Genomic DNA, 26,228 nt, shown 5'->3' with positions numbered 1-26,228 from the left:
GGAGGGGGGGGGGGGGGGTACTAAGGAGGAGGTTTAGGAGGAGACAGGAGGGGCTTGGAGCCGGAGAAGCCAAGCAGGACCCAGGCCACAGCCATGATGGTGACCCACGGTGGAGCCGACAGAGGGAGGAGCCATGGAGGAGGAATGGCCGCCGACTCCAGGGGGCCGACCAACGGCGGCAGAGCAGGTGATGGAGGAGCCCGAGGCGGAGACGGAGAGCCAACGAGCCAGGGGGATGCCGAGGATCCGGGGGGAGCCAAGGGCTCTGGCGACAGAGGCGGAGATCTGGAGATCCACGGCGGAGCCAGAGTGACTGAGGACCAAGATGGAGCTGGCGGGAGGAAGATGGAGCTATTAGTGAGCCTCCTCCTGGCATTCAGAGATAAACTCTGGATTGGGAGCCCCCTCTGGGCTGAACACGGGAACAGGATGGCGCTCTGGAGGAGTGGACACTTGAGGGCGCTTTCAAGGCACGGGCACTGGAGGGTGCTTTCTAGGAGTGGGCACTGGAGGATGCTCTGGACTGGATTCGGGGACTGGAGCCCTCTCCTCTTCGGTTTGGCACTTTCGCCGCGCCATACTCCGCTCACCCTCAGCTGCGGAGCAGGGGGCGGAGCTCCTCTCCACGCTCACACCATCCGCGGCTTTCTCCCTCGTGGCAGGCATTGTAGCCGGCTCTCGCACCTGGTCTGACGAGTTGAGCTCTACGTCCGGGGCGATCCTCTGCTCAGTCGCTCGGCTTTGCGCTGGCTCGCTGATCACAGCGGGAATTGGCTCTCCGTCATCGGTGGGCTCGGGCTTTAGCTCCGCAAAGCGGGGAGATGGTGGGCTGGGCTCTGGGTCCAGAGTGGATCTGGCGAGATCATCCTCGGGAGTTACAGTGAGAGGTGACCCGTTTCTTGCCCACATCTACTCCACAAGTGCGCCGAAATCCTCTCGAGTACCATCTTCAGACAATGGCACTCTGCACTCGATGTTTAGACTGGCGTCGTAGAACGCACAGAGCGTGTCATCCGGGTAGCTGGTGGTGCTTGCTAGCAGCTGGAACAGTCTAGTATGGTCCTCGAGAGCTTTGTTCCCCTGGTCCAGCAGGAGGAGGAGGTATTCGGGTCGAAGAAGGGCATCCATCCAGGGAACACAATGGAAAAAAAAGATACTGGGAAAAACGAGAAAACAAATGGAGGGGAAAACACAGAGGTAACTGTTTTTAGGTTAGGTCTTCTGTCACGCTACGCTGTTCAGGGAACACGCAGGAGTTACAAGGAAATGTTTAACAGTCTTTAATCAAGAAACACAGGAGATAATCCACAACGGGAGCTTGAGCCAACACACATTAGAGAACGAGCAGACCTGACAAACACAAACTGAACAGACTAGGACTTTTAAACACAGGTCAATCAGGGGAACACAGGTGACATCAATGGAACATAATCAAACTAAACGAGGACAGGAACTTGACCAAATAAGGCAAAACAGGAACTGAAACACATGACAAAACAGGTCCAATCCTGACAAACGAGACAGATGAAGTGCGTTTCAGAGATGGTGTGACTCAGCCAGACTTTTGCACTAAGAGCACACATTAGAGTGCATGACAGTGAGCCCTTTGTGGCCAACTCTCTTTCTTACCGTAACACCAACGCACAGCAGCTCTGCCTCTTCAATTAATGAAGAGGAGAAGAGTCATGCCACACTTAGTCAAAATTCATTCCCATCTCATTCTGATGAATTCACCAGCAATGCTATACCTTTAATGATGGAGACTGTGGCACCATAATAGACACTGGATGTGAACACACTAAAATGACAATAAGGGTGCTTGCACACTAGAGGAAGCTCTGATGGAGCGTTTGACGGATGCAAACGTGCATGATGTGTTTTGAGGCTGTGGAAAGAGTTGGAATCAAGCAGATTTTGGAAAAGCACAAATGGGCTGTTTAAAATTCTCATTGACAATGTTAAAATTGTATTAACTTGTGCTTGTATGACAGAGCATCAGCCATGCTTCACTTCTGCAAACCCTACAAACGCAACATAAAGTTACATGATGCACCGTGAAGGCATCCTTAAGCACAAACATAAATTTTATACTATGTTGATTCATAATATTCATTAAAAAACTGTAGCAAATTAGCTCAAAAGGGAAATGTATATAAAGAAACTCATGTAATTTGTGCACAAGTTTTATTAACTTGTCAGAACCACCTGAGTAAAACCATCAGCACAGTTTTAGAATGGGGTCTACAGCTTATACTAAACCTCTGTTTCGTTTAGTTAAATATACGATACTTGCATTGCCTTGGCCTTGAACAAGCGTCTGGATGCAGTCTCAGATAAAAGTCTTGATGGTTTGGAGGTTCGGTGGTGTAGGAGTCGCGATCACGTTCTTCCGGATTTGAAGAGTGATGAACTCCAAAAAGATGTTATTCTGACTCTGTCGTGGTCGGGAGAGTTTTCTCTTAGATGAAGGTGATGAAGAGCTAAGAGAGACATAGGCTGAGATCCAAGGATCGTTGGTGAATGTAAAGACAAGGCCGAAGTCTGGTGCAGACTTAAGGGTTGCAGAAGCATTCTAGCTCACATCCTCGTCTTCTCAGAATCTAACAGAACCGCAGACTGACGGCGGGTCACTGATGTGAGGCCTTTAAGGTCTGAGAAGATTCACGCCTCTCAGGATGGGCTTGTCCAGTGAGAAAGGCTGAAATTCCAAGCGGGAGGTTGGAAATACTCTGGAGTTTTATGACCCTTTGTCTTAAGAGCATGGTAATTTGCATATGGAACTTGATTAGGTGTTGATGCAAAACATAACACCAACATATAATATACACTCTCATTTAGATTATCAGAAGACAAATTCATAGATACTAAACATGGTAAGATTACATGAACGAGTATTCAAGGGTTCTTTCTTAAGTATGAATAAAACCGTATACAACACAAAAGACGATATACAAGACAAAAGACAACATACAAGAACAGTAACAACATACACAATGACCTGAAGTATATGTGTGTTCATTCAAAGAAAGGTTTTCATATGAATTAATTAGAGAAGAGTAAATTTTTTATGGGCATTATGTGTCTGTTTTAGAGAGAACCGAGTAGGAGGAAGATTCTCTCTACATAATTTTAGGTCGTAAAAGTTTATCTGATCTGGCTGAGGGGTCCTGGTTGCCATGGTAACCAGGGGCCTGGTGTCATTCACAGACATCCTGGCACCCAGTATGTTTATTGGATGAGGGGTCTGTGACTATTTGTTAATCTAATGATTAATTGATTTGTTAAATCTAATGAAAAATGGTGTGTCTGATTGGTCCAAATGCTACAGTTTCTTGAACGCAATGGCCAATCAAAAGTCTTTAAGTTAGAATCCACTCAACACTCAAAACGCCAGAGTTTTTGTCCAGTGCTGAGTTCTGCATGCTCACGAATCACCACATTGTAACAAACAAAATGTAGACAAGATGTAAATAAGAGATGGATTTATTACTTCATGGATTTATAACGGACCTTTGTGAGATTGCAATGAACTAAGATGAGTGACAGTTTATAGCACTTTACGTGCTTTATAGGCTATTTATTTATAATCCATTCAGAAGTTTTGTTTTTCATGCTACTCAGAGGACCAGCAGCCACGTACATGTTGCGCATCCGCATATAAATGTGGGATTCACTCTTAAAATTGCAATGACTGACATAGTGATAACCATAGAAATGGACAGGACAAAAATATATGTCCAAAAATGATGCATTAAAGCTTGCACACCCTGGAACTGGGCCTGGAGCAGATGCAAATTTGAGGAAGTTCAGAACTTTTGCTAGAGAATGCAAATGTTTTTGTGAGCTAATTAAAAGTTTCAATGTCTAACTCCCATCTCATTTTTTCCATCACCATGTCCTTTTAGGGGCTTCATACCAAGTTCACAAAATCATGCTGAATGATTTGCCTAGTTCATGAAATCGACTGATCCGGTTCAACTTACTGACTCCTGATCCGGGTTACAGCGATTAATAGCTGTCTGTTTATCACATGGCTATTATATGGTGCAGCCACTTTTACCATTGCTTGGTGAAATTTCACAGATGAAATCTAGTCATTTCAAATAGGAAACCATGCTTTTGGGAGTTTCATGAAACAAGTTCCATACCCGATTTCACTCATGTTCAAATTAGTCATATAATTTGCCGCATTCACCAACAGAAAGCTGTTTTATATTGCCTATGTACCAACATATAATATACACTCTCGTTTAGATCATCAGAAGACAAATTCATAGATACTAAACATGGTAAGATTACATGAACGAGTATTCAAGGGTTCTTTCTTAAGTATGAATAAAACCGTATACAACACAAAAGACGATATACAAGACAAAAGACAACATACAAGAACAGTAACAACATACACAATGACCTGAAGTATATGTGTGTTCATTCAAAGAAAGGTTTTCATATGAATTAATTAGAGAAGAGTAAATTTTTTATGGGCATTATGTGTCTGTTTTAGAGAGAACCGAGTAGGAGGAAGATTCTCTCTACATAATTTTAGGTCGTAAAAGTTTATCTGATCTGGCTGAGGGGTCCTGGTTGCCATGGTAACCAGGGGCCTGGTGTCATTCACAGACATCCTGGCACCCAGTATGTTTATTGGATGAGGGGTCTGTGACTATTTGTTAATCTAATGATTAATTGATTTGTTAAATCTAATGAAAAATGGTGTGTCTGATTGGTCCAAATGCTACACAACAACAAATAATGTGTAATGCATGTTATACATAAACATTATATAAAAAGAAGGGCACAATTGATATGGGTTTTTTGGGCCCGATACCGATACCGATATTAGGGAGTAAAAAAAACCCGATATCGATATATCGGCCGATATTCTTTGTGTATATTATAGTACAGTACCAGTCAAAAGTTTGGACACTTTCCCATTCGTGTGTCCAAACATTTGACTGGTACTATAGGCCTATATAGAATACAGTGTATACATAAACAGAATATATACATAAACACATTTTTTGCAATGATCACTCAAATGTGGTGATCAAACACTTATAATGACGTGACAAAGATGTAATGATGGAGGCAGGACATTTAACAATAAACTGTATTATCCAAAATGAGTCTGACATCAATGCATTGAACAGTAAAGTTGAAGTTTATTCAACTTTAATTCAATTCAATTTAACTTTATTCTGTTGAAGTTTATTTCACTTTGGAACATTCATTCACGGATTTGCGCTACTGTCTTCACACACACTCACTTACTAGAGAAGTGTGAAGTGTGACATAATATACCTCTGTAAATAAATATAAATTCACGTCTCACGCACTTTAATGCCCTTTGAATATAACGTCAATGAATGTTCCAAATGAATCATGGCGGAATATCATGTGAAGTCCACTTCGCAGGGCACTTACGGTTGAATAAGACCACGCTTGAATGCTGCTGCCTGAACAAGAGACCTCCTTACTGAAGTGAAAGTGTTGGCTGGTGTCACTATCTTGAGAAATGCGCCGGCGGATCTCCACCAAATTCGGGGGATCCCTTCAGCTCTGAAGGGATCCCCCGAATTTGGTGCGGATTTGTCGCGCCTTTACGGAGATATGGCCGTTCAAAATTTCAATGGTTTCCATAGACTTATGCTTTAAAGCGTTTCATCCAGGTCGCCAGTAGCAAACAATGGAGCGTGCTCTGCTGGACAAACTAAGTAATTACACCATGTCAAGCATTTTATCTGCGTTATATGTTCTGTAAAAAAAAAATTCATATCGCCGGCATATTCGCCGATACCGATATATCGGCGACAGGCTCATATCGGCTAAACGATATATCGGTCGGGCTCTAATATAAAGTGGAAGAATTTTGAAGATGAGCAACAAATACAAGGCAGACTAAACAGAACAAAAAAAAGATTTAAAAATAATTTGCACTAACTGCTTATTGTCTGCATGATGTTCTCTCAGAGACATGAAAAGTGTCTCAAAATAACTGAATGAATGAATGAATGGATAAGAATAATTAATAAATGAATAAATTAAAAAAATACATAAATTAAAAAAAAATTATATGTGTAAGTAAACATTTACAAATACAAAAAAGAAATAAATGCATAGAAATAAGTAATAAATAAGAAATTAAAAAGTAAATACACACAAATAAAACATTTTTAAAAGTATCGAAAAAGAAACGTAAAACTACCCAACAGGAACACCAATGAATTAAACTTTTAGAAGGAGAAAATATAACAATTAACAATGTGTGAAAATAACTAATCAATAATTTAATTTCACACACTATTAATTTGTTACTGTACTACCTTTCTTATGACTAATTAACTGTGTTTACCATGTTGACATCCAGCATGTTATGTAATCTGGCAGGTCGCTTTTAAGGTCTTTTAATGAGACTCTCCTGCTGTCTCTTTGAATACATCCTCATAATGGGTATTTCCCCGAGTGAATCATTGAGGATCAGGCATGATGAAGTCAAGCCCCAATTGTGTGTCCTGTAACTGGTCATGTTGGGACATTGCAAATCACTTTCAGAGCAGAAACAGAGTCACTCAAATGAATAAACAAATCAAACCCCAGGACGCCCACTACAAGATTAGTTAAAAATAGATTTCCTTTTTTGTAACAAGTGTCTGTTTGCCCTTTAAAACCACATATAAGTATGCAATAAAGTCTGGAGTAATTGAATACGTGACATGAATGAGGAGGGAGAGGTAAGAGGAGAGGAAAACAGAAGAGACGATGTGAGGTGGAGGAGTCTTGTAATGCATCTCAAAGGGTGTATCTCGTTATGGTACCTAATGAAAGGGAATAGATGGTAGAATGGGTTCTGTCATTCTAGGAAGCCATCGTGTGTAACCGTAAGGAGTCAGTTCTCTGTGCATTGAGGATCAGGCATGATGAAGTCAAGCCCCAATTGTGTGTCCTGTAACTGGTCATGTTGGGACATTGCAAATCACTTTCAGAGCAGAAACAGAGTCACTCAAATGAATAAACAAATCAAACCCCAGGACGCCCACTACAAGATTAGTTAAAAATAGATTTCCTTTTTTGTAACAAGTGTCTGTTTGCCCTTTAAAACCACATATAAGTATGCAATAAAGTCTGGAGTAATTGAATACGTGACATGAATGAGGAGGGAGAGGTAAGAGGAGAGGAAAACAGAAGAGACGATGTGAGGTGGAGGAGTCTTGTAATGCATCTCAAAGGGTGTATCTCATTATGGTACCTAATGAAAGGGAATAGATGGTAGAATGGGTTCTGTCATTCTAGGAAGCCATCGTGTGTAACCGTAAGGAGTCAGTTCTCTGTGTGTGTGTGTGTGAGAGAGAGATGAAAACACACACAATACCGCCCACCATCACAAAAACATGACTTCCATTTGAAGCTTTCTTACAAAGAGGAGCCGTAAGCACACAGATGATGTTCTCCTTTGGTGTGGATGGTGATAATCTATCATCATTAGTTATATTAATGATAATGTAGGGGAGTTTCTCACATTCAACAATGAACTGATGAAAATAACAAGTATACAAATTTTGAGAAACATTAATTTTAAGATGAATTATAAAACAAATAGTTCTGACTAATATCTGACTGTATGAACCATGTTTGAAACAGAGCCTGGAACCATAATATTCATGGATGTTTCCCCTCGCCTCTGGGCCTATTAAATAGGTTATTACAAGGAGGATTTCAGTGGGGCCCCTTCACTACAGGGCCCAGGACAGTATTGAAATGAGGAAATGCAAGTGAATTAATGCAAGTGAAGATTAAAAACAAAAACACAAGTTACAAAAAAATCATATGAAGTTTATGTATGCCATTCAGTAAACAAAAACAAATGTATGTTATATTTAAACATTATATAAAATAATGAATTTTGAAGATGAGCAACACATACAATCATTTATACAGTTGCACAGTCTATGAATCAAGCCATAGAGCTGTTACAAGATTCTCTTTGTTCACTGCAATTTTTCATTGTTAAAACTGAAATTGGTTTTAAATCCAAACAAAACTAAATATATGGTCTTTACTCGTAGTCGTACCAAAATAACGGTTTCACCTATTCTAACCCTGGAAGGGAACTGTATTGAAAGAGTAAATAGTTATACAAACTTGGGCTTATGGCTTGATGAACGGTTGGGGTTTAATATTCATATTGAAAATCTTCTAAAAAAGCTCAGACCTAAATTGGGTTTTCGTTTTTGTATTAAGAAATGCTTTCCTTTTGAAGCAAAAAAAAAAGAATTATCCAAAGTTGTTTCTTTTCAGTGTTGGACTATGGTGATGTGGTTTATATACATGCAAACTTGTCCTTATTAAGGAAGTTGGATAGTATATATCATGCTGCAATACGATTTGTGACAAATTCATCTTCACGTTCCCATCACTGTACTTTGTACAAAATAGTTGGTTGGTCATCCTTGTACCAAAGGAGAAAAATGCATATGTTATTATTTACTGCCAAGGCATTATTAGGTAAACTGCCAATTTATATTTATAATCTTTTATTATATTATACTTGTAATTATAGCACTAGAAACTCTTACAAATTACATTTGACTGTTCCTAGAGTACGCTCTGAATTTGGCAAAACTGTCTTTTCCTCCTATGGTCCTAGGCTATGGAATGAAAAAGGCATTATTAGGTAAACTGCCAATTTATATTTATAATCTTTTATTATATTATACTTGTAATTATAGCACTAGAAACTCTTACAAATTACATTTGACTGTTCCTAGAGTACGCTCTGAATTTGGCAAAACTGTCTTTTCCTCCTATGGTCCTAGGCTATGGAATGAAATGCAGAGTGTTATGATGTTAGAAACAATTCCATCTCTAAATATTTGTAGAAATCTTTTGGAGTTCTACCTGGAAGAAATTTGTGAATGTTTTATGTAATTTTTAATATGATGTTGGATGATATATATATAATTTTTTTTTATGTGTGTCTAATCTGTATGTGAAACTTTCTGTGCTGCCATTTTGGCCAGGACTCCCTGGTAGAAGAGATTTATATCTCAATGGGATAATTCCTGGTAAAATAAAAGATAATAAATAAATACAGGGAACAGACTAAACAGACCAAAAAAAGAATCTTACATTTTAAAACAATGTAACATATGGTGTTTGCTCCAAGAAGACGAGAGAAGTGTATCATAATTAAATACAAAAAGAAATTAAATAAATAAATATACAGACAGACCAAAAAGTACAGAAATACAAACTACTTGGTCTTAATGGAATAGTTCACCTAAAAATAAAAATTAGCTGAAAATGTACTCACCCTCAATATGTAGATGAGATTGTTTCTTCTTTGGAACAGATCTGCAGAAATGTAGCATTACTTAATTTGCTCATTAACAGATAAAAGCATCACAACAATCCACAAGTAACTGATACGACTCCAGTCTACCAAACATCTTGAAGTGAAATGCTGTGTGTGTTCAACATTTTGTGAAGTGGAAAGCTGTGTGTTTGTAATAAACAAATTCATCAAGACATTTTTAACTTCTGAGATTGCGTGGATGCGCAGTTGAAGCATGGTGTGCAAGTGAAAATAGTCCAAAATCGTTCTAAACAAACATGGACTTTTTCACTGGAGGAAGTGTTATTATGGATTATGGACTTGTATTTCGGCCAGAAGCGATGGTTCTAAGTTAAACTGCCTTGATGGATTTGTTTCTTAATTGATGGACTGGAGTAGTGTGGATTATTGTGATGTTTTTATCAGCTGACGGCACCCATTCAGTGCAGAAGATCCACTGGTGAGCAAGTGATGTAATGCTATATTTCTCCAAATATGTTCCCATGAAGAAACAAACTCTTTTACATTGTGGATGGCCTGAGGGTGAGTAAACTTTCATTTTTGGGTGAATTATTACTTTAAGTAAGCCCTGTAATCAGATTCTTAGGGTGCGTTCACATAAAACACATCCTTGCATGAACACAACACAGTGGTCTCAAGATAAGCAATGCTCAATAGGAGAAACACAATGTAAGAGCCAAAAATGTCTCTCTGAACATGTATATTGACCAGAATTTAAAGATGCAATGCAGATTGCATGGCTCTTCAACTAGCAGGTATTCAACAAACAAACCAGATAACAATCTATAACCTTTATTGCACAAAACTATCACAATTCTCACAAAAAAATGGAGATCAATGTATTATGCATGAAAACGGGAACATTGCTCACAGCATGTGATCTGAGAGACTGACAGTAACTGTCTTGAAATTTATTACTGAGTGTGGAGAATTTGTTACATGCACAAGCAGTGTGTTGATGGCTGTAGTGGCGGCGCTTTAAAGGGGATGAATTTAGAGATTAAACTTTGCTGACAGTCTAACAGCATGTTAAAGCAAAACACACTCTCAGCATGCTAAAACCCTGTCATTTGAACAGTCGGCCTTCTTAACCCTTCACTACCTGTGACTAGCACACTCAGTAAAATCGATATCAATGCTTGGCAGCTATTAACATATATAGACGTATAAACCTATAGTTAGGTGAAGTAAGGCATAATGTACGATATAGTCACCAAAGCTGAGAAATTCAAGTGACTAGCTATAGTGTAGCTGCCATTAGATCAAAGAATGCTGTTACTTTGTTGTTGTTCATGGATAATATTAATGTTATTGTCATTTATGTAAGCAATAAGGTATGAGCGGCCATGCTATTTGTTGCACTTATTGTGAATAAGTTACAGCTAAAGAGCAAAGTGGAGTGCCTGCAATCCCTTCAGCTGTGACTTATTGGTTCAATTTACGTATTGATATACTTTTTTAAAATTAAATTCATTAAATGCTATCCTTCCGCTAAAAATAGCTCAGAAGTCAGAAAGAGCTTTATTGCCAAGTATGTTTACACACAAGGAATTTGCCTTGGCGACAGGAGTTTCCAGTGCAGAAATACAGACATTGTGCAAACATACATGATAGTGCAGACATATATTACACAGTATGAAGAATGAATGAAATACAACACTAATATAAGAAAAACAGAAAATTAAATAATGTAATATAATACAGAAGTAGAAATATAGAGAAAAAACATAATTGTTTTAGTGAATGGTCAGATATGTTATTTACAAATGTAAAATTTTCAGATGCTATGTATAAATGTGTCAGTTATAATGGACAATGTATAGTTATGAAAGTTTTAATTGTTCAGGCTGAATATAGCCTGCAGGGGGAAAAAAATGTCTTGTGCCTGGCTGTTCTGGTGGCCGGTGCTCTGTAACGACGACCAAAGGGCAACATATGAAAGAGAGTGTGCTGGGTGTGTGGGGTCCAAAGTGATTTTCTTAGCCCTTTTCCTCACTCTAGAGGTGTAAAGTTCTTGGAGGTTGGACGGGGGGAGCCAATAATCTTCTCAGCAGTCCTGACCGTCCGTTGTAGTCTCTTGATGTCTGATTTGGGTAGCTGAACCAAACCAGACAGTTATGGATGAACACAGGACAGACTCGATGGCAGAGTAGAACTGTTTCAGCAGCTCCTGTCCTGTGGCAGGTTAAACTTCCTCAGCTGGCAAAGAAAGTACAGCCTTTGCTGGGCCTTTGTTTACAATAGAGTCTATGTGAGTGTCCCACTTCAGGTCCTGAGAGATGGTGGTGCCTAGGAACCTGAATGACTCTACTGCAGTCAGGGTGCTGTCCATCATGATGAGTGGGAAGATTGCAGTGGTGGTTTCGCCATATCCCCACAACTTTTCGGGGATGTGGCGCTTCCGGCTTTGCTACTGTTCGGACGTTCTTGCTTACTGCTCCACGCCTTGCTCTCTGTTTATGTACTTTTCTTGGATTTATCTAAGATTCTATCTCCAGCAGATCAGCACAGTGCTCAAACAACACATTTTTGGCAGAAATACTAAAACTAAAAACTTTTCGGGACTGGAATAATACTATGAAAAAGAAGACTCCTTGTCTCCCACTGCCAGCAGCTTGCATTCCGGAGATGGGAAAACAGTTGTCTACATTCAAACAGACGAAAAAGAAAATGCCTCTTGTGGAATTCTACTTGCTGCATGAACTACCATAAACTTTTACAAAGAATTGCTGTTCTTGAAACAAAGTTACTTGCTGGACTTCCAAAACAGGTGGAACACACAGCAGATTGTCATCACGGACCCCCTCAGCATACAGCCGGTGAGTCCCATGAATCTAGTGAATCTCAACAGTTTATACCAAGTGTAGAGGAACAAGCCGAAATTGATCGACACACTAATCGATGTCACAAACAGGGAGCGAGACCCAAAGGCAGTAGAGACATCAGATTGTCAGATTGTCATGAGTATCTCGTATTGCTGCGGTAGCATCCTCTACCCCAGATACGGCTATGACAAGGCTTGCAAACACTGGTATTCTACCACCTCCTATACATCTTGAAAACAGATTTGAAGTTTTAATGAATGTGGGTTCATTTAACAAATGCGGTTAAACATGGATCGGATCAGCCAGCAGCTAACATCGCGATGTCACAAACAGGGAGCGAGACCCAAAGGCAGTAGAGACATCAGATTGTCAGATTGTCATGAGTATCTCGTATTGCTGCGGTAGCATCCTCTACCCCAGATACGGCTATGACAAGGCTTGCAAACACTGGTATTCTACCACCTCCTATACATCTTGAAAACAGATTTGAAGTTTTAATGAATGTGGGTTCATTTAACAAATGTGATTGAACATGGATCGGATCAGCCAGCAGCTAACATCGCTACTAACAGGCGCTCAAGGTCGAGCAGACCGCGGCATTCAGCTCAGAGCGCAGCCCAGCCCAGGACTCTGAAAGTGGGTGACTCTATTGTCAGAAACATTAGTACCAGGACTACAACTACATGCTGCTTACCTCAAGCAACCATCTCTGATGTGAACAAGGAACTTCAGAAAATTCTAATGAAGCACAAGACTGCAAATCGAATCATCATCCATGTGAAGAATGATATTCGGAAAGAGAAGTCACAACTCCTTAAAAAGAATTTCAGTGAGCTCTTCGAAGCACTTCAAAGTCTTTAAGTTCAGTCGTTCATCAGTGGACCACTCCCAGCAAGGGGAGCTAACATGTTTTCACGATTGCTTGGGCTGAACACATGGCTTCAAAGAACTTGCAGTATAAAAGGAGTGAACTTCATTGACAACTTCAATCTTTTCTGGGGCCATAGACAACAGTTTAAACTGGATGGCCTCCATCCAAACAAACTTGGTGCAAGAGTTTTAAAGGACAATATCTACTTCTCCCTCCATCATCCTTCAGTAGTGTGTGCCAAACCACTCAACCTGATTGGCACACACACACCTGGACAGAGTATGAGTGACCACAGGACTTCATATCAGTTTCCGAGTCATCATGTGGTTGACACATTCCACAAGGACACTGATAACACAGCGCAGCCACAACAAGCACTGCTCATGGAAACTATCCCGGCTGAGCCCCGCCCACAGAGCTCATCACAGACGGACTGTGACGCATTAGAAAAAACTCCAAGACTCAGCACCTAAGGACGACTTTCTGGAAAACAGCCTGGAAAGCCAGAACAACATATTTCAGCCACCGGAAACACCAGAGCCAGAGCCAGAGCCCCGCTCACCAGACACATTATCCCTCTCTCCAGCATCTCCACTTCTAAGCTTCTCACAGAAAATGGAGGAACTGTTGTATACTAGGACCAAACTCTCCCACTCTTTCGCTGCAAGATATCAACAAAAAAATGGCGGGCCCCACTACCACTGAAGCCTGTGGGCCCAGCTCGTCCTCCTCTTCCTGTGATAGCTCTCCGGCCTCTGCCACAACGCCAGGGCCCAAACCCTCCTCCATTTACTCTAGGTGAACCAAAAACAACTGATAACAGCTTTCAGTGATATGTGTCGGGTCCCCGCTATGATAGCAGCAACATTCACAAATGTTTACAGAACATGTAAACATGTTTATAGAAAGTCTAAGGCCTTCTCAAGCCATACGGCTGATGCATCTAATCTGCGGCCTATTATGCATCAAACTAAGATTGCTGAGACACAAAGTAATGCCATCAAGTTAGCATTTTTAAACATTCGCTCACTAAAAAAGTAAATCAGTTCTGATCAATGACTTAATAACCACAAACAACATTGATTTTATGTTTCTAAATGAAACATGGCTAGAAGACAGCTGCAGTGCAACAGTCCTCAATGAAACAGCCCCTCCTAACTTTAATTTTATAAGTGTCTGCAGGACTGTTAGGAGAGGTGGAGGTGTAGCTGCTCTATTTAAAGATGTCTATCAATGCAAGCAAGTGTCATTTGGTCAGTACTTGTCCTTATCTAGGTATTGTGCTGAAAGGTGCTCCACGCATTCTGTTTATAATTATTTACAGGCCTCCAAAATACTCTCCAGCCTTTGTTGAAGAGTTCACAGAACTGTTATCAATGATTTCCTCAGAGTTTGGCTGTTTTGCTATTGCAGGGGATTTTAATATTCACATAGATAATGCAGAAATCAAAACTTCAAAAGAAATTATAAAATGTTTTAACACTTTTGACCTGATTCAGCATGTGCATGAACCCACACACATGCACATGGACACACTCTAGATTTAATCATCAGTAGAGGTCTAAACATTTCATCCATTGTTATTAAGGGTGTAGCACTATCTGATCACTTCTGTATTTTGTTTGATATACTGATCTCTGTTACCACTGAATCTAGATCTGTCTCTGTCAGAAAGAGATGCATTAACGAAAACACTAGTGTGCTTTTTATGGAGGCTATATCTTTAACACCAAGCACTTCTGCAGACTCTGTTGATCTTCTCCTTGATTCCTTTAACTCAAAAGTTAAGAATGTTATTGATGATATTGCTCCTGTAAAAGTCAATAAGAAGACTGGCAGGCAAAAATCACCTTGGAGTAAATCAACAGCAGTACAGAGTATGAAAAGGCAATGCAGAAAAGCTGAGCAGATGTGGCGGAAGACAAAACTGGAAATTCACTATAGCATCTATAAAGACAGCCTTCATGACAACTCAAACAACTAAAAATCAAGTAAAGAATCTTGGTGTGATCCTGGAGACAGACCTTAGTTTCAGTAGTCATGTCAAAGCAGTAACTAAATCAGCATACTATCATCTCAAAAACATTGCAAGAGTTATATGTTTTGTTTCCAGTCAAGACTTAGAGAAACTTGTTCATGCCTTTATCACCAGCAGGGTGGACTATTGTAATGGTCTCCTCAACGGCCTTCCAAAGAAGACCATTATACAGCTCCAGTTCATCCAGAACGCTGCTGCCAGAATTCTGACAAGAACCAGAAAATCTGAGCATATCACACCAGGCCTCGGGTCTTTACACTGGCTTCCAGTTATATTTATGATTGATTTTAAAGTACTTTTACTTGTTGATAAATCAATACATAAATACATTGCAGATATGCTCACTGAATATAAACCTAACAGACCACTCAGATCATTAGGATCGAGTCAGTTAGAAATACCAAGGGTTCACACAAAACAAGGGGAGTCCGCTTTTATGCCACCCGCAGTTAGAATCAGCTTCCAGAAGAGATCAGATGTGCAAAAACATTAGCCAAATTTAAATGAAGACTCAAAACTCATCTGTTTAGCTGTGCATTTATTGAATGAGCATTGTGCTACGTCCAAACTGATTGCACTGTATTTTATGTATAATAATTTTCTATTTTTAACTGTTTTAAATTCATTTAAAATCAATTTCTAAATAATTAAAAAAGTTTTTAAGTTCCCTGTTTTATTGTTGTGATTTTTGTAATGATTATTTTACTTCCTTTTATGTAAAGCACTTTGAATTACCATTGTGTATGAAATGTGCTATATAAATAAACTTGCCTTGCCTTGAAGTCCATGATCATCTCCACTATTTTGAGCGTGTTCCTCTCCAGGTTGTTGTGACTGCACCAGACCTGTTGTCTATGAGGCAGATGACTGTAGTGTCATCTGCAAATTTCAGGAGCTTGACAGAGGGGTCTTTTGCAGTGCATTCGTTCATATACAGGGAGAAAAGCAGTGGGAAGAGCACACATCCCTGAGGGGTGCAAGTGCTGATCGTGAGGATACTGGATGTGAGTTTCCCCAGCCTCACTAGCTGCTGCATGTCTGTCAGGAAGCTGGTGATCCACTGCCAGATTGGGGAGGGCACAGAGAGCTGGGTCAGTTTGGCTGAGAGAAGATCAGGCATAACGGTATTAAAGGCCGAACTGACGTGTACAAACAAGATCCTTGTATAAGTCCTAGGTCTATCAAGATGTTGCAGAATATAATGCAGTCCGAAATTGACTGCATCATCCACAGACCTGTTTGCTCTGTACACAAACTTGCAAGTGCTGATCGTGAGGATACTGGATGTGAGTTTCCCCAGCCTCACTAGCTGCTGCATGTCTGTCAGGAAGCTGGTGATCCACTGCCAGATTGGGGAGGGCACAGAGAGCTGGGTCAGTTTGGCTGAGAGAAGATCAGGCATAACGGTATTAAAGGCCGAACTGACGTGTACAAACAAGATCCTTGTGTAAGTCCTAGGTCTATCAAGATGTTGCAGAATATAATGCAGTCCGAAATTGACTGCATCATCCACAGACCTGTTTGCTCTGTACACAAACTGAAGAGGATCCAGCAAGGGTCCAGTGATGTCCTTCAGGTAAGCCAACACCAGTCTCTCAAACCACTTCCTGACTACAGACGTGAGAGCGACAGGTCTGTAATCATTAAGTCCAGTGATTTTGGCTTTTTTGGGGATCGGAATGATAGGGGAGCGTTTGAAGCAACAGGTAACTTCACACTGCTCCTGACAGTTACAGTAAATAGCAAGAAAATGTTCCTAGTTGTAACATGCTTCATCTTATAAAGCTCAAATTAAAACAGAGAATAACATGAGAAAATGTCTGTTTGCTGACTTTTACTTTAAAACAGAGCAATTTGTGACAGCGTGAGTTTGCATGCATCATTACAGTGTAAACTGATGTACATACAGTACCATACCAGAAATTGAAAACAAATAAATACAGTAATATTCCATCTGCACTTTGGAAACTGTGGGAGTCCACACAGACATGCGCACAAGAACGTATCTCATGTATGAGAAGAGTTTCTTTGATGGGGGAAGTGTGTAGCTTCAAAATTAAAGGTGAATGATGCAACATAACACCAGCAGGGGTCACTCATAATTAATTACATAAATAATAAACAGTTAAATTTGGCTGAATTACATTATACATGGAACAGTCATCCACTTTAAAACCCAAATTTAAAATAATAATAACAGTAATAACTATGTACATTTTCTGAAGAAATTGCGAGTGGTGCTTGCAGTAGCAAAACTCGGCACTCGATTGCTAGGGTGTTTCTAGGTGGTTGCTAAGGTGTTCTGGGTAGTTGCTAGGGCATTGCTAGGGTGTTCTGGATGGTTATTAGGGTGTTGCTACATGGTTGCTAAGCTATTCTGGGTGGTTGTTTGGGTGTTGCTACACGGTTGCTAGGGTGTTCTGGGTGGTTGCTATGGTGTTGCTAGGATAGCCTGGGTGGTTGCTAGGAAGTTACCATGGTAACCTGGGTGGTTGCTAGATCATTACTAGGCGGTTGTTATGTGGTTGCTAGGGTTGGTTACTATCGTCTTGCTAGGCAGTTGGTAGTTGTCACAGATCGTTACTACGAAGTTTTATAGAGTTTTTGTTTTAAATAATTTGCGTGAATAGCTTGTGTGAAGAACCCAATGCAAAATCTGCATGGGGATATTTTTGGCAAAATCCCTGTTCACGTGACTATTCCAACTTTGTAAAATCACCAAACAACGGACAAAACAACGGCTCAAGTCAGAAAAATATTACGATTTAGGACTGTAGTGCAAATGGTGCAGTAAGTACAGACCAAAGTTTAATATTTTGGGTTGGAGATTACAGTATGGACTAAAGTTTAATATTTGGGGTTGGAGATTAGCTACAAGTATGAGCAACAGCAGCAGTGATGCTTATAGCAAACACTAATCAGACAGCAACATTTATGATCCGCTGTCAGATTTCATACTTTTTGTTACACCAGCCTTCTATATAATAAACAATGCAGATGCACGCTACTTACATTCAGTTTCTCTTCTCTACCATCCACATAAAGGGGGTCTTGAACTAGTATTCATTGTCCACAAGAAGTATTATGCAAGAAAATGAGAATGTGAGCTGACAGTCATGTCCAAAAATACCTAATTCCAAATTACAGCATCCTTACTGATTGGCTTGTTTTTCAATAAAGCTTGGTTACACTTCTGATGAAGAGAGGCGACCAACAAGCATACTAATGACCTGCTGTACATGTGTGTGGGCAAATGAGTGTGTGAGAGAGGGAGAACTGGATGGAGAGAGGAAGTGAGAAGGACACAGAGAGAACGAGAGAGAGAGGGAAAGTGTGTGTTTCTGGCAGTTCCTGGCCGTGCTCTTTCCAAAAGGCTCATTCGGACTACAGACGCTGCATTGTATTATGGCTGAGAAAGGTAGGAGAGATTCTGTACTCAAGAGAGGATCCTTGGACCGTCGCTTCAGAGAGTGTTGTACTGGCAGGAAATAGGCTGACACATGATACAATAATATTGGGTTGAGCCATTTTGTTCAATCATGGGTTTTACAATGCATTTCAATGATTAATTTCTCCAAGATCTGTGATGTGGTGGAGAAACGGGATGTGTATTTGGGGAAGGCGGTAATGCCAGCATCACAGACGCCAGAGCCACACGGATGAAACCTGATGTGAAGTGCTGTACCACACTGCCACCCAGAGGACAGTCTAAGAAGTGCAGCATGTGTCAGTTTCCTTTCACCTGCAAAACTTGAGATTTCCACAAAATACATGAAAATGCTCTTGAAAAACTACTTAAGATAAACCATGTAGTACTTTTAAAAAGGACTGTGAAATCACATCCGTTCAACCTTTCTTTCAATATCTCTTCCAGTGTCCAGATTTTAATAACATCCTCTTGTCGCTCTAATCCTATTAGCTCAGGATATATTTCACTTTAAATCACAACTTTCACTATTGCTTTTGCTCTCTTTCTCTTTCAGTGCAATGTGGTTATGCTACGGTTTGTCTAGTGAGTTTTTCACCAGCTCAACTCCTTGGTAGTTTAGTCAGTAGGCTGTAATGAAGGCTGCTTTCATGATTGTGTCAGCTTATTCCCAGAGATGGGGGGTTGGCTATAATTCGAAGTAATGGTTTTCAGTCCATTGATTTATTGATTACAGTGATTCGAAGCATCAAAAATCACAAACAGAAAAGATAGGAGAAGCAAGAAGGTAAACAAAGTTTCTATGGTTTTTTTTTTCTTCTAAGCTTTTTCACAAGTACTCCTACATCTTTTGACATAGTAAAATGTGTTTGTAGAGATGCGTATTTTACATTTAAGGATCCATACCGATATATATTTGAATTGTGTCTAGGTTCAAATTCACTCACTGCAAACTATCATCAATTTGCAACATTAATTTTTTGCAATGTGTTTTTGAGTAGAAGCAACCAATTCCTTAAATCTTGCAATGAAGCAAATGCACACCTTTTTTTACTTTTAGTGAGAGTGCAGTTACCCTTTGCTTTTGTCAAGTAGCGGTAATCAAAACACCAATGTTCTTATGCCTCCTGAAAGATAACCGAGTATGAGATTTAATATATTCAAAAATATATGAATGATACAATTACACAACATCTCTTCTATGAATCAACTGTGGGAGCAATTATTAGAAAATGGAAGATATACAAGACGACTGATATTCTCCCTCGATCTGGGGCTCCACGCAAGATCTCACCCCCAGCAACAGTGTGTGAAGACTTACAGAAAACGTTTGACCTCTGTCATTGCCAACAAAGGGTATATAACAAAGTATTGAGATGAAATTTTGTTATTGACCAAATACTTATTTTCCACCATAATTTGCAAATAAATTCTTTAAAAATCCTACAATGTGATTTTCTGGATTTTGTTTCTCATTTTGTCTCTCATAGTTGAGGTATACCTATGATGAAAATTACAGGCCTCTCTCATCTTTTTAAGTGGGAGAACTTGCACAACTGGTGGCTGACTAAATACTTTTTTTCCCCACTGTATATCAATGTGGCATTAGGAATATGAAGACATTTTATTTTATTGCCATGTTACTACAAAAAAACAAACAAAAAAACAAACCTTTGGGATATCCCTTTAGACCCTGATGGTTTTGTAAAATAATAACAATAAAAATAATACAAACAAATATTTGACCTTTGATGTAAGATTGAGCAACCCTAGGATACTTTTTTAATATCCATACATATAAAGTATTTATTTTACATCATAAAATAATATTCTTGATATATGTAATTATATTAATATAATTATATAACTTTATTTTTTAATATGTGCATTTAAAGGTGCACTAAGCGATTTTTGAAAAACTTTTGAGCAGTGTGTCGGACCGAGTCCCAAAACAAACTCGCAGCCAATCAGCATAAAGGGGCGTGTCTAGTAATGATAGGGAGAAGAGAGTGCTCAGTGAATGCACAGGACATATATTAGCTGATCGACTATAGATAGTGAGAGACGGCAGAAAAAAAAAGAGGGAAATTTCGGAGGAACAAAACATTAAAATGTAGAGTTACAATCAGGCAAGACCACGTAGGACCACGTAAATATTGGAGCAGCTTTCCAGCGGTGGAGAGAACTCGAGGAGCATTTTTTAAAAAGATGTTGTACAGTAAAGTGTTACACACACATCATAATATAGTCAAAGCAAATGACAGAGAAAGCCTAAAACATTTCTGTAATTACAGTTTCATTAAAATAGCTTAAAGAGGGATAGAGTGCTGAGAGTGAAGGTGACTGGTATTGAAAAGTGTAGTTTTGAATTGGCAGCATGATGAATGCAAGTCCTAGTATCCAAAGACACAAGTTCAGACTCTCCAGTGTTCCTTTTAGTTTCTACTGGCTGAACAGGAATAGGCATAAATCACTCAGTAAAGCAAGATGAAACATAACCTTGACATTCAAACATTATAAACTATAATAAAATGTGCCTTTTGACATTTTGGTCCAGGACTATATGGTCCTGCATAGTAATGAAAGGATGTTAGGTCAGTTTCACAATATACACGAGCAGCACATAAGCAAAGCAAAATAATAGCCATAGATTATAAAATGGTTGTTGCTGAGGATATACTGAGAACTATTAGAACTTGATCATAATTAAAACCCAATTTTACATGAAGGGAAACATTTACATCCAAATGGTCAACACAGAACCTTACTATAGCTCCAGATTGCTTAAAAAACTGACCTACTGTCTGGATCCAGTCAGATTTACTAAATAGAAAATGCCAATATGGGCACTGAAAGAAATGTGTGCTGCTTACAGTACATCAGCTCATTCTGTTCTTATAGAGAGAGAAAAAAATCTGTATTGTAGCAACCCAGAGCAACTTGCACAAATTTCTGATGCTCAAGGGCAGAATTGCTATGCATAGTGTAAAGGAGAAACCTTTAGTTTTAATTAAAGCCCCAGTGTATCATCACATCTGATGCTCTTACAAAAAGCTTTGAACCACTGACCCTAGTATGTATAGACACAAACACTGCACGGTGTCTTAATTCATTTGTTCTCATAAAGACTTACCACAATTTCTAGTCAGTTTTACATTTGTCTTTCCTAAATGCTTCTGTAACAAATAACTTGACAGCTTCTGTAACAGAACACTTTAGTGGTCCCACAAGAGAAAAAAAGTCATACAGCTTTGGAACAAATGAGGGTGAGTAAATGATGGCAGAGTCTTCATATTTGGGTGAACTATACCTTTAATATTCGCACTGCCACCAGCTTATATTTCAATTCCATTTGAATGGCTAAAAATATCAAGCAGGCCATTTTGTGGTCAAAATTAGATCACCGCATGTAAACCTATCCCCTCTCGTATTTTCACTGCACTTAAATCATCAATCACCAACAGAGTCATATTTTAAACATGCAATTGTGTTTAAAAGCATAATAATCCCACTTTCACAAGTTAATTACCTCTCCAATAATGGGTATAAAATTTCCAATATCAAAGAAAAATGCAATCAATGACCCCTTACTATATACTATGAGGTACTCTGTGAGAAAAGCTGCTTTTATCTCAGATGATCATTAGAGTGCTACATTCACAGACCCCTGCTGGGTGTAAAACCACCATATACTTCTCCATTCATAGGACGTATTCTCTGTTCCCACAGTATGCCACCTCCTGTCTGTTTTCCTCCTTATCTCTCTGACCCTGAACATGACATGCTCATTTTGTAAGCATGAATGAATTACATGCATAAGCACACACCCACAACCTGATAAGAGCTGTATGGTCAATCAATACTGGGGAATTCTATGGAATGCAATAGTGGGAATATTGTAAATTAGAGTTCCTATTAAAGGCTGAGAATGGAAATAAGAGGATTTCCATGATAAGAACATCTCCAGTGTGTCTTAAAACAGGAGGAATCCCTGAGGAGCCAGTCGTATTTTGAGCTAAGATGCGAGTGTGAGGCTTACCTAAGCCTGCAGGCAGAGAAAAGTAATGCCATCTGTGCTCATCCTGTCCATATGTTTTTGATGGATACCTTCATTTAACATGGTTATAGATGGTAAAGCAAAAAGAGTTACATGAGGTGACATTTCTGAAAAATTATATTACATATGCTTTGTGCACATTTTGTGACACTTCCAAAGTGAAATGTCTAGTGAGTGTTCAGTTTTATTAAAAAATGTTGAATGTGAATATGCCATTGTTTAATTATGTTGGTTATTATACGTTTTGCAGCAGTTCAGAAATAAAATGCCCGGTGAATGGTGCTAAAAGGTTAATGCTATATTGCATTTAAAAAAAGTACCACCTACTATAACGTAACTGATAGTGTTAACCAAAGCAAATGTTGATGAAGTTGAAACGAATTTGCTGAAGCAACCATGCCATTTTAGCTAGCTTCTAGTCTTTGAGATCTTTTAATCGTGACATTTTTCACACAAATTGTATGCGAAACTTTGCATCTCAAGTGCAGTGCTGTATGAGGTGAGCTACCAAGCAAGTTTACTACATCAGAAAAGCAGAACGATCGGTTTATGACATCAAAGTAACGCGAGAGCTATAGAAAGCAGACATCTCCTTATCCTTTCGAATCGCTCTCGCGGTACTTTGATTTCATATAACGATCATTCTGCACAGCGCTGCTTCAAGTCGAACACACCTAGTATCTCTCAGTTCTCATGGTATACTTCAGCTGGTAAAGTATCGTAACGTGTTTATGGTATCGTAACAACCCTAATAGGTATGTTCTTGGAGTAGGGACGTTGTAAAAATATATGTTTCTTAAAGATTTGTGACAGCCATAATACCTGAGTTAGGCTTAGGTTAGGCTTACAGTGATGTTAAGGACAATGCACATCTCACAGCTGTCAAATCTCCCATCAGCCTTGCATTTCCTTATTGCTCTGTGCTCTAATGAAAAATCCAATTAAAGAAAATAATGAAGCATACCACAAGTCAATGAATGTGATCACATTCAAATCACATCCAAAGTAAACCTTGCAGAGGAGAGATTCTCTTTTAGAAATTTAAAAAGAAATGTTTAGTATAATGTGTAATTGCTATAAAACTGTGTGGGCCCCCCAATTTGAGGAAACCTAGATTCCTCCATCTTTTCCTCCATTGTTTTCTAACAAAAGCCAATCCACAAGTCAGGTCCATCCAGCTGTAGCCTAATGGTGTCAGAATGGTTCAAAAGAAGCTATATTTCTGCATAGTTTGGTCTATGAACCACAACATTCACTTGGCATACTTGAGCATACATATTTCTCACATATGCACTCATCCCTGTTTTGTAGCACAGATGATGTCAAAAACTTGCCCTTGGTTAATAAAATAAAAACTTGACCACATACCTGGCCAGATTTCACATAAGCGGTTTACTCTAACAGTCATCCCCAGCACACCAGACTGACAGATGTAACCGATGGAGGTGCAGCTCAACTGAGGCCTGCTGTGCTTCTAATAAGAACACAAAAGCAATTCCCCACAATGATAATGGCAAAGGGCATGTCCTTGGCACCGTAAAATATAGTGCTAAACAAACAAATCCAATCAAATTAGCAGCGAGAGACTTCAAATCACCTGCTGTGAGCAATGTTCCCGTTATTATGCACAATCTGAAGGTCTCTATGATAGCTTTGTGCATATTAAAGAGATAGTTCACCCAAAAATGACAATTCTGTCATCATTTACTCACCCTCATGGTGTTACAAAACTGAATGACTTGTATGATGTGTTTGGTAGATTTTTTTTTTTTTTGTCCATTCAGTGCAAATCAATGGGCACCAAAACTCTTTGGCTACCAACATTCTTCAAAATATCTTTTGTGTTTTACACGTTTTTGGAATGACATGAGAGTGAGTCGATCACAGAATTTTAATTTTTTGGTAGACTATCCCTTTATTAACCTCAACAATGTTTACACTCTTAAAAATAAAGGTGCTGCACAATGCCATAGAAGAACCTTTTTGTCTAAATGGTTCCATAAAGAACCTTTAACATCTGAAGAACCTTTCTGTTTCACAAAAGGTTCTTTGTGGTGAAAAAAGGTTCTTCAGATTACAAAAAGGTAAGAAAGAGATGGTTCTTTAAAGAACCTTTGACTGAATGGTTCTTTGTGGAACCAAAAATGGTTCTTCTATGGCATCGCTGTGAAGAACCTTTTGAAGCACCTTTATTTTTAAGAGTGTACTTGTTGACTATCTATCAGTTACCATACCGTAATAGTTAATTTATTCATCACCCCCCCCCCCCCGGGCTTGGGATTGAGTACGTTGTTGCGGTGCCATCAGCCAGTCAGGTTTCCAGAATGTTTAGTCATATCGCATTACTAGATCAGGTTCAAGTGGATAGTAATTTATGTTGTTTTGCAAATCTCTAATTCTGAAAATAAGAAAAAGTGAAACTTACATTCTTGATGAAAAAAAAATCTAAAGAATTGCATTATACAGTGAATGCTCTATTACACAGTGCTCTTTAAACCATGTAGTCAGGTCTGCAGATGTCACACACACTTGCTGCACTATATGGATGATGTTAAATGGTTGTTGCTGAGGATATACTGAGAACTATTAGAACTTGATCATAATTAAAACCCAATTTTACATGAAGGGAAACATTTACATCCAAATGGTCAACACAGAACCTTACTATAGCTCCAGATTGCTTAAAAAACTGACCTACTGTCTGGATCCAGTCAGATTTACTAAATAGAAAATGCCAATATGGGCACTGAAAGAAATGTGTGCTGCTTACAGTACATCAGCTCATTCTGTTCTTATAGAGAGAGAAAAAAATCTGTATTGTAGCAACCCAGAGCAACTTGCACAAATTTCTGATGCTCAAGGGCAGAATTGCTATGCATAGTGTAAAGGAGAAACCTTTAGTTTTAATTAAAGCCCCAGTGTATCATCACATCTGATGCTCTTACAAAAAGCTTTGAACCACTGACCCTAGTATGTATAGACACAAACACTGCACGGTGTCTTAATTCATTTGTTCTCATAAAGACTTACCACAATTTCTAGTCAGTTTTACATTTGTCTTTCCTAAATGCTTCTGTAACAAATAACTTGACAGCTTCTGTAACAGAACACTTTAGTGGTCCCACAAGAGAAAAAAAGTCATACAGCTTTGGAACAAATGAGGGTGAGTAAATGATGGCAGAGTCTTCATATTTGGGTGAACTATACCTTTAATATTCGCACTGCCACCAGCTTATATTTCAATTCCATTTGAATGGCTAAAAATATCAAGCAGGCCATTTTGTGGTCAAAATTAGATCACCGCATGTAAACCTATCCCCTCTCGTATTTTCACTGCACTTAAATCATCAATCACCAACAGAGTCATATTTTAAACATGCAATTGTGTTTAAAAGCATAATAATCCCACTTTCACAAGTTAATTACCTCTCCAATAATGGGTATAAAATTTCCAATATCAAAGAAAAATGCAATCAATGACCCCTTACTATATACTATGAGGTACTCTGTGAGAAAAGCTGCTTTTATCTCAGATGATCATTAGAGTGCTACATTCACAGACCCCTGCTGGGTGTAAAACCACCATATACTTCTCCATTCATAGGACGTATTCTCTGTTCCCACAGTATGCCACCTCCTGTCTGTTTTCCTCCTT

At 39.2% G+C, this 26,228-nt stretch overlaps 1 long non-coding RNA gene across 1 annotated transcript; it reads right to left on the bottom strand.

The window, feature by feature from the left end:
- Positions 1–11,117: 11,117 nt before the first annotated feature.
- LOC107568110 (uncharacterized) lies at positions 11,118–25,687 on the bottom strand. The gene is made up of 3 exons (XR_001606717.1): positions 25,678–25,687; positions 18,775–18,778; positions 11,118–11,202 (listed from the first exon to the last, which is right to left on the bottom strand). It is a non-coding gene; the product is annotated as an uncharacterized lncRNA (long non-coding RNA).
- Between the last annotated feature and the right edge of the window lie 541 nt (positions 25,688–26,228).

Source organism: Sinocyclocheilus grahami, unplaced genomic scaffold, assembly GCF_001515645.1.
Source record: "Sinocyclocheilus grahami isolate Dianchi unplaced genomic scaffold, SAMN03320097.WGS_v1.1 scaffold1214.1, whole genome shotgun sequence".
NCBI classification, from domain to species: Eukaryota; Metazoa; Chordata; class Actinopteri; order Cypriniformes; family Cyprinidae; genus Sinocyclocheilus; species Sinocyclocheilus grahami.
Note: the sequence above shows the minus strand (reverse complement) of the source record. Positions and strands in the feature narration are given on the sequence as shown.